Source organism: Oryctolagus cuniculus, chromosome 12 (assembly GCF_964237555.1).
Source record: "Oryctolagus cuniculus chromosome 12, mOryCun1.1, whole genome shotgun sequence".
In the NCBI taxonomy this organism is placed as follows: Eukaryota; Metazoa; Chordata; class Mammalia; order Lagomorpha; family Leporidae; genus Oryctolagus; species Oryctolagus cuniculus.
The window spans coordinates 45,634,282-45,651,355 of record NC_091443.1 but is presented as its reverse complement, the minus strand read 5'-3'; the positions used below and the strand labels follow the sequence as shown (position 1 = coordinate 45,651,355).

Sequence of the window (17,074 nt, the reverse complement as noted above, 5' to 3'; positions counted from 1 at the left end):
CAACCAGGACAGAACTGGCGCCGCAAGCAGGACTAGAACCTGGAGCGCCGGTGCCACAGGTGGAGGATTAGCCTAGTGAGCCACAGCACCGGCCTATTAACTTTTATCAACAGAACTGCTATTTCATTATATTCATTCACTATTTTCTATATATTGTGGCTACTAGGAGTCAGGTTCTACTGCAGGCAGTGGGGATCAGAAATAAAGAAAGACAAAATTCACTTTCCTTTCAGGAACTTATATTTTAGTGGGTAGGAAAAACAAATAGTAGCTAAATAGATAATTTTGGTGCACAATCGTAAGTTCAAAGATCGGCTGGCACCGTGGCTCACTAGACTAATCCTCTGCCTTGCGGCGTCGGCACACCGGGTTTTAGTCCCAGTCGGGGTGCTGGATTCTGTCCCGGTTGCCTCTCTTCCAGGCCGCTCTCTGCTGTGACCCGGGAGTGCAGTGGAGGATGGCCCAAGTACTTGGGCCCTGCACCCCATGGGAGACCAGGATAAGTACCTGGCTCCTGCCTTCGGATCAGCGCGGTGCACCGGCAGCAGCGCGCCGGCCGCGGTGGCCATTGGAGGGTGAACCAACGGCAAAAGGAAGACCTTTCTCTCTGTCTGTCTGTCTCTCTCTCTGTCCACTCTGCCTGTCAAAAAAAAAAAAAAAAAAAAAAAAAAAAAGAAGTTCAAAGATCAGCATTACCCACCTCTCCCATCAGTTTCTTCCCAGATGCAGCAACAACAAAACTGCTATCATTTTTCACTTCGATATCCTTCCTTTCAGGCACTTTCTGTGATTCTGGGGCTCAACTCCTTATTTATACACAAATTTCCTTACCTTCTTTAAACTCTTTCTCCCTGTGTGTGTGTGTGTGTGTGTGTGTGTGTGAGAGAGAGAGAGAGAGAGAGAGAGAGAGAGAATATTAGGGCTTAAATAAATAAACAGAAAAAAAATAGAAAATAGAAAAATAGAAATTCTTACAAAAGAATGCCATTTACCACATGCTGACACCCCCTGTCCACAGGTTTGGGCCTATCCTCTCCATGTTGAGCATGGGTTAGACTTAGTGACAGAGTAGGGAAAGAAAAAACAGTAACTTTACAGAGAAAAGTCCTTGCGACTTTAGCCAAGTGACAAAGTTAAACTGCATCAGTGCTGTAGGGGGTGTAAGAGTGGATCACTGATGTGCTGTGTGATGCGGTGAGAAAGGCACCTGACATTTATGATGCTCTTCCCCCAAAGCCATAATTCCTTTATAATCATGAAAAAACATCAGATAAACCCAGACTAGGGACATTCTACAGACTACCAAGCCTGTATTACTCCAGACAGTCAAGGTCGTGAAAAACAAAGAAAAGTCTGAGAAAGCATTACATACCAGAAACTATGGAGATATGATAACTAAAGATAATGCGGTACTACACGATGGGTCCTGGAACAGTACATTAATGGTAAAAACTGTAAGTTCCAATTGTATACCAGCATTTCTTAGGTTTGACATTGCCAATGCAACACAACACCAGTGGGGGAAACTAAATCTAGGAGCGTCAGGCTCTCTGCACGTTTTGCAACTTTTCTGCACATCTAAAACTACTCTACAAGGAAATCTTTGATTTTTAAAAAATGTAATTTTAACTACTGACACAGTTCCTAAGGTCACATCATCAATGAAGGATGGTCTGATTTTAAAACTAGAAAGATGCTTTGCGCTTCCCTCCCTCATGCTGCATGTTAAGTACTCCGGAGACCAAAAATAGATGTTAGTCACTAGAGACAGCAAGCCAAGACTTCTGCTCAGCACTAAATGTTTTCAAAAGCATACAACTAGCAAGAGTAGAGACTTACAAAGGAGATAATCCTGAGATTGTTGTTGATGTTGCAGGATAACAAGATGAATCTATTTGGCTCAATATATAAACAGTACATATTTGTTCTAGGTACAAAAGGTTGTATAATAACGCTACAGAATGCAATATTTTTTATTAATTTTTCAAAATTATTGTTGTAATAACATGTCATAAACCCTAATTTTTTTTTTACCTTTTATTTAGTAAATATAAATTTCCAAATTACAGTTTATGGATTACAATGGCTTTCCCCCCCATAACTTCCCTCCCACTCTCACCCCTCCCATCTCCCCCTCCCTCTCCCATTCCATTCACATCAAGATTCATTTTCAATTATCTTTATATACAGGAGATCGATTTAGTATATATTAAGTAAAGATTTCATCAGTTTGCACCCACACAGAAACACAAAGTGTAAAATACTGTTTCAGTACTAGTTATAGCATTACTTCACATTGGACAACACATTAAGGACAAATCCCACATGAGGAGTAAGTACACAGTGACTCCTGTTGTTGACTTAACAATTTGACACTCTTGTTTATGGCATCAGTAATATCCCTAGGCTCTAGTCATGAGTTGCCAAGGCTATGGAAGCCTTTTGAGTTCGCTGACTTCGATCTTATTCTGACAGGGTCATAGCCAAAGTGGAAGTTCTCTCCTCCCTTCAGAGAAAGGTACCTCCTTCCTGTTCCTTCCACTGGTTATCTCACTCATAGAGATCTTTCATTTAGTTTTGTTGTTGTTGTTGTTTTTGTTTTGCCAGAATGTCTTGCCTTCCCATGCCTAAAATACTCTCATGGGCTCTTCAGCCATTTCCAAATGCCTTAAGGGCTGATTCTGAGGCCAGAGTGCTGTTTAGGACATCTGACATTCTATGAGTCTGCTGTATTCCCATGTTGGACTGTTCTCTCCCTTTTTGATTCTTTCAGTTAGTATTAGCAGATACTAGACTTGTTTGTGTGATCCCTTTGACTCTTAGACCTATCAGTGTGATCAATTGTGAACTGAAACTGATCACTTGGACTAGTGAGATGGCATTGGTACAAGACACCTTGATGGGATTGTATTGGAACCCCCTGGCACATTTCTAACTCCACCATTTGGGGCAAGTCAGATGGAGCATGTCCCAAATTGTACATCTCCTCCCTCTCTTATTCCCACTCATATTTAACAGGGATCACTTTCCAGTTAAATTTAAACACCTAAAAATAATTGTGTGTTAATTACAGAGTTCAACCAATAGTACTAGAACAAAAAAAATACTGAAAGGGATAAAGTATTACATTGTACATCAACAGTCAGGACAAGGGCTGATCAAGTCACTGTTTCTCATAGTGTCCATTTCACTTCAACAGGTTTCCCCTTTGGTGCTCAGTTAGTTGTCGCCGATCAGGGAGAACATATGATATTTGTCCCTTTGGGACTGACTTCATTCACTCAGCATGATGTTTTCCAGATTCCTCCATCTTGTTGCAAATGACTGGGTTTCATTGTTTTTGACTGCTGTATAGTATTCTATAGAGTACATGTCCCATAATTTCTTTATCCAGTCTACTGTTGATGGGCATTTGGGTTGGTTCCAGGTCTTAGCTATTGTGAATTGAGCTGCAATAAACATTAATGTGCAGACAACTTTTTTGTTTGCCAGTTTAATTTCCTTTGCGTAAATTCCAAGGAGTGGTATGGCTGGGTTGTATGGTAGGGTTATATTCAGGTTTCTGAGGAATCTCCAAGCTGACTTACATAGTGGCTTAACTAGTTTTCTAAAGAGTAAGAAAAGCTACAACTTTTCAATTAGTCTAAAAGAATATTTTAACTTCATAAACCTAAGATCACATAGACTTAACAGCTACACTGCAATATTAAGTAATTAATACAGTAACTATAAAACTAGATTCAGTATGATACAAGGCAATGAAAGAAGTAAATAAGACAGTGAGATGATGGATATTTTTCCTTCATTAGTGGTTAGAAACTACTGCATGCAAAATTAACCAACTAGATTTATAAAATTTCAACTTTGGATTTTTTGAAATATATTACATTTGAAAAACATAAAATTATATTTTCTTCTAAGTTTAAATCCAATTTTGAAATTTTAATTTTACCAAAAAGCATTTCAATCATGAACAAAGATGCCTATTTTCAATGCTACTATTACACATCTGGTGTTAAATGAATTGTTACAGAGTTCTTTTAAAAATAGCTTAAAGTCCTTGTTATTTATTAGTGTTAATGTTGATGAAGATATAAGGAAAATACAAATTAACTAAATCTATTTGTGGAAATTTATTCTGGCAAATCATTAAGTTTTATGCTCTTACAGAAATAAAACAATATTTTACATGCCAGTTCTCACAACTATACATATTTTTAAGCATATAAAATTCATGGGGAAAGATTTCATTTGGGATCCACATTTCCACATTGGCATATAACTGAGTGAACTGAACTTTGACCCAGGTGTAAGAAAACCATGTGTAGGGGCTGGCGCCGTGGCTCACTTGGTTAATCCTCTGCCTGCTGCATCCCGTATGAGTGCTGGGTTCTAGTCCCGGTTGCTCCTCTTCCAGTCCAGCTCTCTGCTGTGGCCTGGGAAGGCAGTGGAGAATGGCCCAAGTGCTTGGGCCCTGCACCTGCATAGGAGACCAGGAGGAAGCTCCTGGCTCCTGGCTTCAGATCAGCACAGCGCCAGCCATAGTGGCCATTTAGGGAGTGAACCAATGGAAGGAAGACCTATCTCTCTGTCTATAAATCTACCTGTCAAATAAAAAAAAAAAAAGTGTCCTGTGGGCTGGCCTTGCAGTCACAGTGTAGCAGGCAAAGCCATCACCAATAATGCTGTCCCCACTATGGGCACTGCTTCCTGTTTCAGCTATTCCAATTCTGATGTAGCACCCTGCTAATGCTCCTGGGAAAGCAGCAGCAGATGGCCCAAGTGTTTGGTCCCCTGTAACCATGTGGGAGACCTGGAAGAAGCTCCTGGCTTTGACCTGGCCCAGCCCTGGGGAATGAACTAGTGGATGGAGGATTTGTTTTTTCCTTTCTCTATGTAACACTGTCTTTCAAATAAATAAATCCTTAAAAGTAAAAGAAAGGAAAAAAGTTGTGTTTGGGACACAGTGCTCCATACCAGATCTTTACTCTTTCCTAACGTCTATCATTCCATCATTCCCAAATAATCAAATGTGAATAACACAGTGAAACAAGGAATAGTTTTTTTTATGTGTAGTTTTTGCTTTTCAGCATCACAGAATTACTATTTGTGTAGAGGGTGATCATTATTCTGCTTATCTTTTTAAAATTTTTTTATAGTAGGGGACCAATTGCTTGGTCTCATTGAAAATTCTCCACACAGCTCTACATGATAAGTATTCTCATGAACAACAAGTTATAATGATACAAACTTCAAAAACCACAGAAAACAAAAACTGGGTTAGCTAGAAATGATCTAGAAACTCAAAGGTTGAAATCATTTAATGATATGAAAAGAATCAGAGCTGACTTAAAACCTAATTTTTGTATTAAAATATATCTAGCATATATTTGGTATATTTATGTGTTGACTTTACCTTAAGCCTGAAGTCAGCACTGAGAACAGACTATACACGTCTTGAATATACTTTAAAAAGTGGAGGTACAAATACATTCTGATGTTGTCTTGCTCTTTTCAAGTACATCTTTCTATTTTATCCCTTCATACTGGCAAAATGAATAGTGCCATCGCTGCTTAAGACCTAAAACAGCTGCATTTCTAATTTTGGAAGATTATGAGAGATTTTTATATGAGTTGCATGTTAAAAGCAAATAAGCAACATGCCAACCAGCAGAATGATAGTGTGGGGCAGATGGTGGCACGGCTGAGTTACTGAACTGAAGTGCTATGTGCCACCAATCATGGAACATCAAAAAGGGATATCTGGCAGCTTTTCAAGTAAAAGCCTGAGCTTCTACCTCAAATAAAAATAATGTATGCCCACGAAATCTTCATGTAGCCATTCTCCAACTGACCCTGGTAATGCAGGCAGCCTTCAAAGTCATTGCCATAGGTTTTGATGACATAAACCATTTCTTCCTTTCCTTCTCTAGGCTCCTTTATAAGCACATGTGCACGTGTGTGTGTCTGTGTGTGGATAAAGATAGAGAACTGAATGCAGAAACAAAGCTTGGTTTATGATTTTTCCATATTAATCAGAGGATTGTTATTGCATAGGATGAAGTTAAACAATGCATCTAATATGACTTCATCATGAAAAAGAGAATCTGTCTACATAAGATCATCCAGTAATCTTGGTCAATACTGAACTTATTTCATCAATCTTGATTAATACATTCTAAAAACTGCATTCAGAATGTTACCATGTAAATTACCCCAAAACCCAAATAGATGATTGTTCTCATAATAAGGATCAGGAAATTTACAAAAGAAATATTTAGCCTTCACAAGTAGGTTTTCCTTTGATTCAAAGCAGTTTATTTAGCATAAAAAGTATATATGACTTTTTAAGTGTCCTTATTTTTAATTTAACTTGAAAACCATATGCATTCATAATACCATATGATGTTTTGATACACATTTATATTGTATAAAATTCAAATCAGGACAGGTGGGTCAGTAGCAGGTGGGTCTGGTGCCTACAAGGGGTTTGGTGTTACAGGCTGCAGCTTTATCAGTTATAACATAATGCTGACCCTGTATTTCTGATTTTCTAAGGACACTCCATACTATTTTCCATAAAAGTTGTACTAATTCACATTACCAGCAACACTGTACAAATGTTCCCTTCCTCACTCGCACTGGCATCATTTGATATGTCTCTTTTTAAATGAATATTCAAGAATTTATATGCCTAACTACATGTTGTTTTTCTATCTTAGCACCCAGTGTCAATCACAGACATTTTATTATATTTTGTGAGCCACTATACCTTAGATACATACATTTAAAAATGTGGGCTGAAATAAAGAAGCAAAGCCATTCATAAGCTGACCAAATAATCTACACACTATACCGTACTGCTGCACTATTCTATTTCCTTCCCTTTCTCCTAGCTACATTCCCTGTTCCTTTTCTCTTTAAGGTGATTTTATAAGCTCTTCATGGATTATGTAGGTTGTTAGACACTTTACATTATTATCATGGTTACCTCTCAGTTTGGAGATGAGGACACTTTGGCCCCCAAACACTAAATAACTTTTCCAGTGCCATATAAGTTGTAAACAAGGCAGCTAGGAAGTGAACTCAGGCTGGTTTCTTCCAGACTGTGTTTCTCACTACAGTATCCTATGCAGCACACAGGAAACAGATAAAGGAATTAAGGTATCCTGGAGCAATTGAATATTGTGCCAAATACAAAGAATTCTTATAGGAAAAGAGGTGTACTATTAACTTGTACCATTATCAAAAGTGGCCCACAAATTCACATTTGAGAGTTTCAGGCCAAAGCAAGAACAAAAATTAGATGCCATAAGAGTAACATGACTCATTTTTAAGTAGAACTGTTTTGTATACTAAAACCTGAGGAAGTTATCCTATAAAGAGGTCAGAGGGTGATACAGTAGAAATCTCCCGTAACATTTTTGCCATAAATATGCTATTGAAATTTACTGATGTGTTATTTATAGCCTCCCTAGACACATCATATGAAAGATTGCTTCTGTAAAATCACTTCTGCAGGATGCATGTGTATGAAAACAGTGAGATCCCAGCTTATATTTTTTGGGTAAAATTTCATTTATCTAGCTGCTGTCAAATGAAATTCTTTTTCAGATAGTTAAAATGGCAGCTATTAGCCACATGTGTTTAATGAACAATTGAAATGTAGCTTAGTTGTTCTACTAAGGATTTAGGTTTATTCTTTCTTCCTTCCTTTCTTTCTTTTTTTTTACTTCTGATTACTTTAAAAGCAAATAGCCAAATGTAACTAGTGACTACAATACTGAACAAGGTAATCTAGTGGAATGCTGGGCCGTATATCTCTCACCTAATTCTCATCACTAGGATTTCACAGTTTTATAACAGATGAACACAATGAAAACTCAACTCACACATTTTTATTCTCTAATTTAAGCCCAGATGACAAGAATTTTTGTGTTCTCCAACTTATCACAAAACTTTAGTTTTCTTACCTGAAAAAGATCTTTCACCTTTCTATAAAATTGAGGCAAGCGTACCTATTTACAAGATACTAGTATTGCCTAAAACATTTTCACCTGACAATCAGATTCATAACAAATCTCTTTCAGTTATCTCCAATGTATCAAACTTTCATTTTTAATGAGGATTGTGATTTTTGTAAATAAATGCAAAATAATTAAAAGCCAAATACGGTAAATAATGTAGATCAATAAGGCCTTTTTTACAGCTGATTTGTAAACCAATTCATGTCAAAAGGAAAAAAAGAACAAAATAATGTTTTAAATTTTCTAGAAAGGTACTAAATGTGCAAAATTTTCTGACTTCCTGCTTTAGGCCCTAACACAGCAAGATTTATCATCCTGAGACTGTTAAGCCTCTACCCTAAGAAGCAAATTTAAGGAATTTGGTTCCACAGAGAAAAACTCCCCTGTGTATGGTTTCCAGTGCCCTTGTGTTCTGCCCCTGTTTATCTAGACGACAGTCATACTACTGTCCTCAATTAGCTCAGTAATAGATGAAAGAGAGGGGAAGAAGAAACTATGATTGCTGGCTGGGTCTCCACTTGCCAGATGGTGAAGAACTAGCCCTTGGGCGAATTCTGTGTGAACAGAGGGGTGGGATTTATCCTTCCCTGAAAACCACGGTATGCACACTGACAGAGATCTACGGAGATTTAGTCTCTAGTTCTGCAGCACATGACTCAGCTTTTCCTATAGGTCTTGCCAGCTGACCCTTAGGCAGAGACAGCTGTTGTGTTAAATGGATAAAGCACCAGAGCTCCAATGTAGGGGGCAGAAGGCAGGGGGGAGCAGCAGGAAAGACCAGTCAGAACTTCAGGATATCAGTCATCTTTCCTTCCAGACTCTGAAATGAAAAGCCAGACTCTGAAGCTAGCTTCAGGGCCACCACCTGGGGGTGCTAATGCAGATAGGAAATATAGAGGCCCTAGTGCAGATGATACAATAAATCAATTGATGAAGTGAAGTGAAGTTACTATTGGGGATGCACTGTCACAAATATATTTTAAAATGAAAGAAAGAATATTTAGGAAGCAAAGATCTATGGTTGGGAAAACTGATTCAAGGAAGAGTGCATTGGGCCCAGCAGCAAATGCAGGTATTTGGTGTAACTTGGTGCTAAGCAAACTGTAGAAATCATAGGAATTACAATGGAAAGCAATTCAATTGGTATTCTATGAATTAGTTCTCATTTTACATGATAAATTTTGTGAAAGAAACTGTGAGGTTTTAAAAGCAGGGCTATTTTTCTAGAAATAAATAATCTCTCAAATACAATCTATTTTGGAAAACAAGTAGGAGACAGTAAAAGTCCAGGAAGAAGAGAGGATTATTCAGATGATAATAATAATATGAATTCTACTAACAATTTAGGCCAAAGAGAGTCAACAGTAGGGACTGAAGTGTGCGTGTGTGTGTGTACAGAATACATATACCCTGTATGCTGTATCTAGGATAAATGAATATTACTGACACAATGCCATATAAATCAATAACTTATACTTTCCATAAAGGAAAAGAGGCCTTTGGAGGAATATTGTTACCACATATACTTTCGCTGGCTTATACTTGAGGCACTGAATCTTACTACAAGAATGAATAAGCAGTACAATCTCTTAAATATAGTGAACCTAAGACATTATTTCAATTTTTTAATTAATTAATTATTTATTTTATTTTAAAGGCAGAAAGAGAGACATCTTGAATCTACTGCTTCACTCCCCAAATGCCCAAAACAGCCAGGACTGGGCCCAAAACAAAGCCAGGATCCCAGAACTCAATCCAGGTCTCTTACCTGGGTGTAAGAAATCTAAGTACCAGAGTCATCATCTCCACCTCCCTCAGTGCGTTTTAGCAGGAAGCCAGGAAAGATGCTGAGGAGCCAGGACTCAAACCCGGCACTCCAAATGAGATGCAGGCATTTCAAATGCTGTCTTTACTACGTTTCCAAATGCCCATCCTTGCTATTTCAAATTTTATCGGAGATGTTAAATTAGAATAACACTCTAGATAAACAATGTCAGTGGTGAGGCCGGCGCTGTGGTGTAGCCAGTAAACTGCCGCCTGCAGGACCGGCATCCCATATGAACACCGGTTTGAGTCCCGGTTTGGGTCTCAGCTGTTCCACTTCCAACCCAGCTCTCTGTTATGGCCTGGAATAGCAGTAGAAGATGGCCCAAGTCTTTGGGCCCCTGCACTAGTGTGGGAGACCCAGAAGAAGCTCCTGGTTCCTGGCTTTGGATCAGCACAGCTCCAGCCATTGTGGCCAACTGGGGAGTGAACAGTGGATAGAAGACCTCTCTCTCTTTTTTCTGCCTCTCCTTCTCTGTGTAACTCTTTCAAGTAAAATAAAAATAAATAAACAATGTCAGTGTTATATAATATTTTAAATTATTACTGTACTGATAAGAGCCTGCAGTGTTTTTTTTTTAATTATACTTTATATAAGTAGATACATATATGTTGTAGGCTAGGTTGGCCTAAATTAATTTTCCAGACTCCTGCCTTTTACTTAGAGAAGAATTCTAAGTATAGGCACGAACATGGCATGAAATATGATAAACTTAATTTACAAATTGAAAAAGATCCACAGGTACACTAGGCCTTTACTTAAGGAGACTGGGCCAGGGAAGGGGAGTTAGCCTACCTTGCTCTGCTCGCCTGAGTCCACTAGGAGGAGACAACGCTTCTGTTCTACCTGGCTTTTCTATGAGCTTAGAAAAAGGAGTGTTTAGGTGGTACCACCCCTGTGTCCCTGGTAAGAGGAAGTACTTTCCAGGGAGAGGTCCCCTGATTGACAGGTAGGTAGATGAACATGGCAACAGAGGGCAAAGGAGGTACAGCTTCCTGCTCATTAACTTAAAAATTATCTAACTACTCTTTCCCACATCATAAATATTTTTATGAGGAAGAGGAAAATTTTGGTCTTTGATAAGTATCATGGCAATGGATCTTTAAGTTCATTGCTGTTTTGGTTGTTAGAAATATCATCAGGGCCAGCGCTGTGGCACAGTGGGTTAAAGCCCTGGCCTGAAGCGCCAGCAACCCATATGGGTGCCGGTTCTAGTCCTGGCTGCTCCTCTTCCGATCCAGCTCTCTGCTATGGCCTGGTAAAGCAGTAGAAGATGGCCCAAATCCTTGGGCCCCTGCACGCACGAGGGAGACCCAGAAGAAGCTCCTGGCTTCAGATCAGAGCAGCTCTGGCCATTGTAGCCATCTGGGGAAAGAACCAGTGGATGGAAGACCTCTCTCTCTGTCTCTACCTCTCTCTGTAACTCTTTCAAATAAATAAAATAAATCTTTAAAAAAATCATCAATGGTTCCATGAAAGATAAACTTACTGTAGTAGAAATGCTTTTTAATTATTATAATTTTTTATTATTATAATTTTAATTATACATATTTGTGGAACACAGTGATATAAATCAAGGCATATATTCAATTCAATGTATGACGATCTGACCATATAAAATCAGTTAGCATTTCCAACTCTTGTATATTTTAAAGGTTTTTGATTAATAATAATTGTACATATTTCTGGTGTGAAGTTTTATTTCAACAAATGTAATCAATCTGTAGTGATAAAATCAGGGTGATTAATGTTTTCCTCTCTTTGTCATTACATTATGATTGCAGCCTTTGAGCAGCTCTCTTCTGTTTACTCAATAAAGACACAATAGGTGACTGTGATCTATAGCTTCCCCCCACTGTGCTGTGTAACACTAGGAACTCACTCCTTCTGTCTATGAGCTGACACTCATTATATAATCCCCCTCAAATCCCCTTTCCCCTACCCATCCCAGCCTCTAGCAATCGTTACTTTACTAGCAGGAGTACTCTCAACAAGCCCTCGAGAACTTTTGTTTATTACTTTATGTTCAAAGGTCTAAACGACAGTAGAAATGGTACAGACAGTATCTAAACAAATGCTCAGATTCAAGCTCTGGTACTATTCCTGTGCTATGCAATATGTTGGCAAGCTAAAATTCATTTCCAATATCTGACTTCTATACTTCCCATTTCTTGAATGGGGTGGATACTTATATAAGTTACTCTAAAGCTTGTGATATAATGAAAGTAAAGATTCTTCCTAGCCCTCTACTTTCCTGTGGCTCAAATATTTCCCTTGTGAAAGAGAGAGGATATTGCCCTTAGACTGGTTGATCTGTGGAAAAACCCAGAGAGTATCTATAGGGTGATCACTGAACCAAGGCTCACCAGATGGTCAGAAAAAGAAATCCCACGATAAAGTGAACTTGGAAAGTGATCTTGGAGATCCACTTCATCAGAGTATATACCTAAGTGCTCAAGACTGTTCAACTAAAGAATTTCTTTCACAATGTTTAGCACAATATTCATCAAAGTTATTAGACCAGGGTTTCCCTTTGTAGCAGGTCTGCTACCTATGAACATCACTCAGAATGCCTGCTGAATTTGTGAGGAGAAGCAATCATCACACAGCTAAAACATATTGCACGGTAGCCATGAAGTACTTTACAAGAATTAACTTATTTAAAATTTTCTACGAACTTTACATGGAGATGCTAGTATTGTTCCTGTGTTACAGATGAAGAAGCAGAGGCACAGAATGACTAAATGTCTTGGCAAAGATCTAAGTAGTGAAGAACAGAGAAAGGATGTGAACCCAGATGATCTAGCCCTGGAAAATATATTCAGTCATCATGCTTACTACTGTACTTACAAACAAGAAAAAAAAAAAACCAGAATTCATGCATTATTAGTATTGTGTGGTACTGACACCTGGTTCACTGTTTAATTAAAAAGCAAACAAAAAAATGTGATGCCTAGAAGTTTCGCAACTTGTAAAACAAAATCACAAAGCAAATCAGTGTTACTACATGCCAAAGAAATCAGTTATTCCATCCCTGAGGGAAATCTCCAAACCATTTGGAAAACACATTGAACACTGAATACATGGAACAAAGGACAAGACTTGGAATGGGGAAAAGGAAATCTCATCATTCTCAGGTGGCTACAGCATACTTATATGCTTCACTTTCTCAAACTCCTTCGTCAACCACTCGTTATCAGGTCTCTTTAATTTTACTGCTAAAATATGCCATGACTTCTCTGCCTCAGTTTCCACTCTTCTGTTCCTGCCCTACAACAGGCTCTCATCCTCTCCAGGGCTCCAGCAGCAGTTTTCTAACAAGATTCTCATCTCCTGATGGTGAGGAACAAGTAACTACTCATGGAAACAGCTTTTTGCTGTTTACAACATGGAATCTATAGTAAAAATGTAACAGAAATGTAAGAAAAGTACAAAGTTTTATCAGAAATGAAATAAGAAAACATTCAACATTTAACTCTCAGATTATAAAATTGTGATTTTTATTTGAGGAATTATTATCGTTCCTGTCTATTCTCCTTTTTAATCACCTACAAAGTGCACACACACATACTTAATTATCAGTAACTGAGCCAAAAAAATAAAAAAAAAAATCACTGAGCCATGCAGATACAGTTCTGTTATTCATTTGCTGTGCTATGGCTGAATTATTAGATTTGACAGAAATCCATCATGAATAAGCCTTCAGATAAATTCCAAGAACTTTATTTTACAGCTCAGTACCAGACACTTGAACTTGACCTTGGCTTGGGAAAGAGATATTTCCATTGGCAGTGTTTTCCTCCTCATAACGTTAGTAAGTAATGTTAATCCCTTCCTTAACAGACAATGAAAGTTTACCAGCAGTGGAGATATGTATGATAGAAAACTTTCATTATTTTTTTCTCCATAAGCCAATCTTTTCACTCATGAGAAAACACTCTCTGGCTTACTGAGTCCAAATGTACTAGCCCCTAAAAACCATATTATTCAAAAAGAAAGACAGGAGGAAAAGAACCAAATTAGCCAGGACCAGCCTGATTAGTTTCTAACTTTCAAAGCAAGCAACAGATGATGAAAGAGCTCAACAGAAAAATGACATCTGAGTATTGAACTTGGCTCAAAATTATGACTTTGTCCAGATTTTATCTCATTTTTGCTACAGTCCTATGTCAGAAAACATTCCTGTTGCTGGGACATTAAAGTTAAAAAGAATGAGATTATATTTATGTTGAACTACAGAGGAAAATTTAATTTGTGACTAGCAAAAAGAAAAAGTTTAGATAAGTAAAATTTAACAGTAAAACTATAATCTTCAACAAGACAATTTTCAGTTTGTTTATGTCTTGGGACTAGTCAAAACTAGAGGGGATGTCCAATGTTTTATCCCTCCACCCTTGCTCTTGCCACTGCAGTTTCACTGCATCAGACTCTTAAGTATACTTTCAGGAAACAGTACAGTTGACCACTTCACAAAGTCCACACAAAAATGGAATTAAAAATAAGTTTGTCTTGCTGCAGGAAAATTTTAAATCCACGCATATGAAGTGTCTTCAAAATACTCCTGCAAACTTCATATTATGAAAAAATTATTATATATTTAAAACGTTTTTGCACCAAAGTGAACTCAGCTTTTAATTCTATTTTCCAGTCTCTGAAGTACCATGTATTTCTTAGGCCAATCACAGCACACCATCCTCTTCAAGGAGTGGGTTAGAAATGTGGATGTGATCTAAGCTCCCTTGCACCTGAAGCCAGATGTGTCCTAGTAACTATCATTTTCCTTGCCTCAAATTATGATGCAGTGCAATTCTGTCCACTTTGTAGAAACTAATTTCTTGTCTGAGTTGAGTGAACTGAATGCATATAAAAAGGCTTGAACTTCGGTTCACTTTAGAGGGTTTATCTACTACCAATATTTTTAAAGAATAGGCATTTGTTATAACACTTTGCACTTGTGGTAATTTCTAACCTAAGAACCAAAGAGTCAATCAATTAAATCATAAACATTTGTTGAGCATCTCATATCACCAACAACAAAGGGATAGGTTTGGGGACGAGGCAATATTGCAATGGTAAGGACAAGCACAAGTTAATCTACACTGAACAAAGTAGGCAGAGGACTGGGTGTCTATCAGTCACATGTGGCTCAAGAACAGAGATGGCAAAAATAAATGGCAAAGGAATTCAGATCAGTTAGATACAGCAGAGCTTGCCACAGTAAAAGAGGATATAAGTCTATGGAGATTGTATCAAAGGAGTGTAAGATGAGGACATAATGGGCCAAGTGCTACAGGAAAGAAAAAGCAAAAATATAGTTTAAAAAAGTGGTAGGGAGTTAGTGACTAAGGGAGAATGAAAATGACAGGAAGTGGTATGTGCATTTGGAAGCAAGAGCTGAGATGGAAAGGCTATAGTTAGAAAGGAGAAGAGCCACCAAGTGAAGATCTTGGAGCTGGGATGTTATCTTTTTGATACGGTCAAGTATGGGACTACGGATGACTGACAACAGAAAGAAATAACAAGAAATCTGAAGAATCACCAACACGCAAGTTAACAACACCAAGGTACCTAAAATAGAGAGTAAGATCAAGAATCTGACATTGGTTATTGCCATGGTTAAATGGAAATGAATCTTTAATTAAACAAATCACCCTGAAGCAACAGTATAAAGAAAGTGATGTAAAGAAGTGAAATAGATATCTTTGGACTGGAGGGAGAGTGTTACAGAAAATAATCAAAAGTGGCATTGGAGAATGAGAGGAGGGTCATTTAGTTCAACTCCACACATGCAGTGGAAGAAAATAAGAGGCAAAGACTCCTAGATTGGGAGGAACAGAGCATTACCTTCTGCAGAGGCAGGCTGCAAGTAGAGAAGACAAGGAAGAAGGAAGAAATAGCAGTTATTTGATAGCAACAGACTCATGGCCCAAAATGGGTATGAAAAGAGGGCAGCGGTGCAGGGGAAAAATAAGGCTGTGGTATGGAAGGTTGGGAGAATTTTTCAGAATGATTTTCAATATTTATTTAACAAGTCACAAGGCAAGCATCAGAGTGAAAGGGCAGCTAGGACACTGATGCAATGGTGTCTACTGGACAGGCAGAAGAGCTAAACACAACTCAATAGGTACACATGTGTTTGTAACTGAATACACACAACTGAATATGGGTTCAATGCCACTGAGGGAGTGGGGTTATGGAGCTCAAAAGTAGAACTAGGCTGACAAAGATGGTTTCTTCTAAAGATCAACAGGATAGCAGGTAAGAGTAAGGGAGGCCCTCTAGACAGGGCACGAGGGAAAGCACATGAAAAATTGGGCTTTTCGATCTCCGCGAGTGAGATCCCAGTGAAAAGAACAGGTCATCAAAGAAGGAGGTACCTTTCTCTGAAGGGAGGAGAGAACTTCCATTCTGACTACGACCTTGTCTAAATATGATCAGAGTTGGTGAACTCAGGGGGCTTCCATAGCCTTGGCAGCTCATGACAAGAGCCTAGGGTGATTACTGATGCCATAAACAAGAGTGTCAATTTGTTAAGTCAACAACAGGAGTCACTGTGCACTTACTCCTCATGTAGGATCTCTGTCCTTAGTGTGCTGTATATTGAGATTTAATGCTCTAACTAGTACTCAAACAGTATTGTTCACTTTGTGTTTCTATGTGGGTGCAAACTGTTGAAATCTTTACTTAATATATGCTAAACTGATCTTCTGTATATAAAGAGAATTGAAAATGAAAAAAAAGATTTATTTTTTATTTTATTTTTGAAAAAGTTACAGAGAGAGGTAGAGAGAGGGAGAGAGGACTCTTTATAACTCTGGCTTTGAAGTAAATAAATAAATCTTTTTAAAATAAGAAAAATAAATAAAAAATAAAAAAAAATTGGGCTTCTCTTTAAAGGGTTTGGCTGCAATTGTGATCAGGGAGACAGGACAGGAGGAATATCAAGGGTGGGTGAAAATGGAAATGGAACAATACAAGCACAAAGAGTTTCTTGGTATGTAAAGTTGGGAGAAGAAATACAGTTTTCGTGTAGCCAGAACAACTCTGGTGGAATACAACAGGACAATGCAGGAGAAGAGCAGGCCATTCTCATGGATGCTGGGCTTATACGCAAATAGACAGTCCTCTGCTATCAAATCATCAGGCTCAGGCTGCAATCTGTCTGTTACTAACAAAAAACACTCAATGAAACAAGTAAAATGGAAAGAAAAATAAATTAAAT

General features: G+C 38.1%; 1 protein-coding gene across 2 annotated transcripts in view; it reads right to left on the bottom strand.

Moving 5' to 3' along the window:
- PRKD1 (protein kinase D1) overlaps window positions 1-17,074 on the bottom strand; it is a 358,025-nt gene that overhangs the window by 122,965 nt on the left and 217,986 nt on the right. The gene's annotated exons all lie outside the window — the stretch shown is intronic.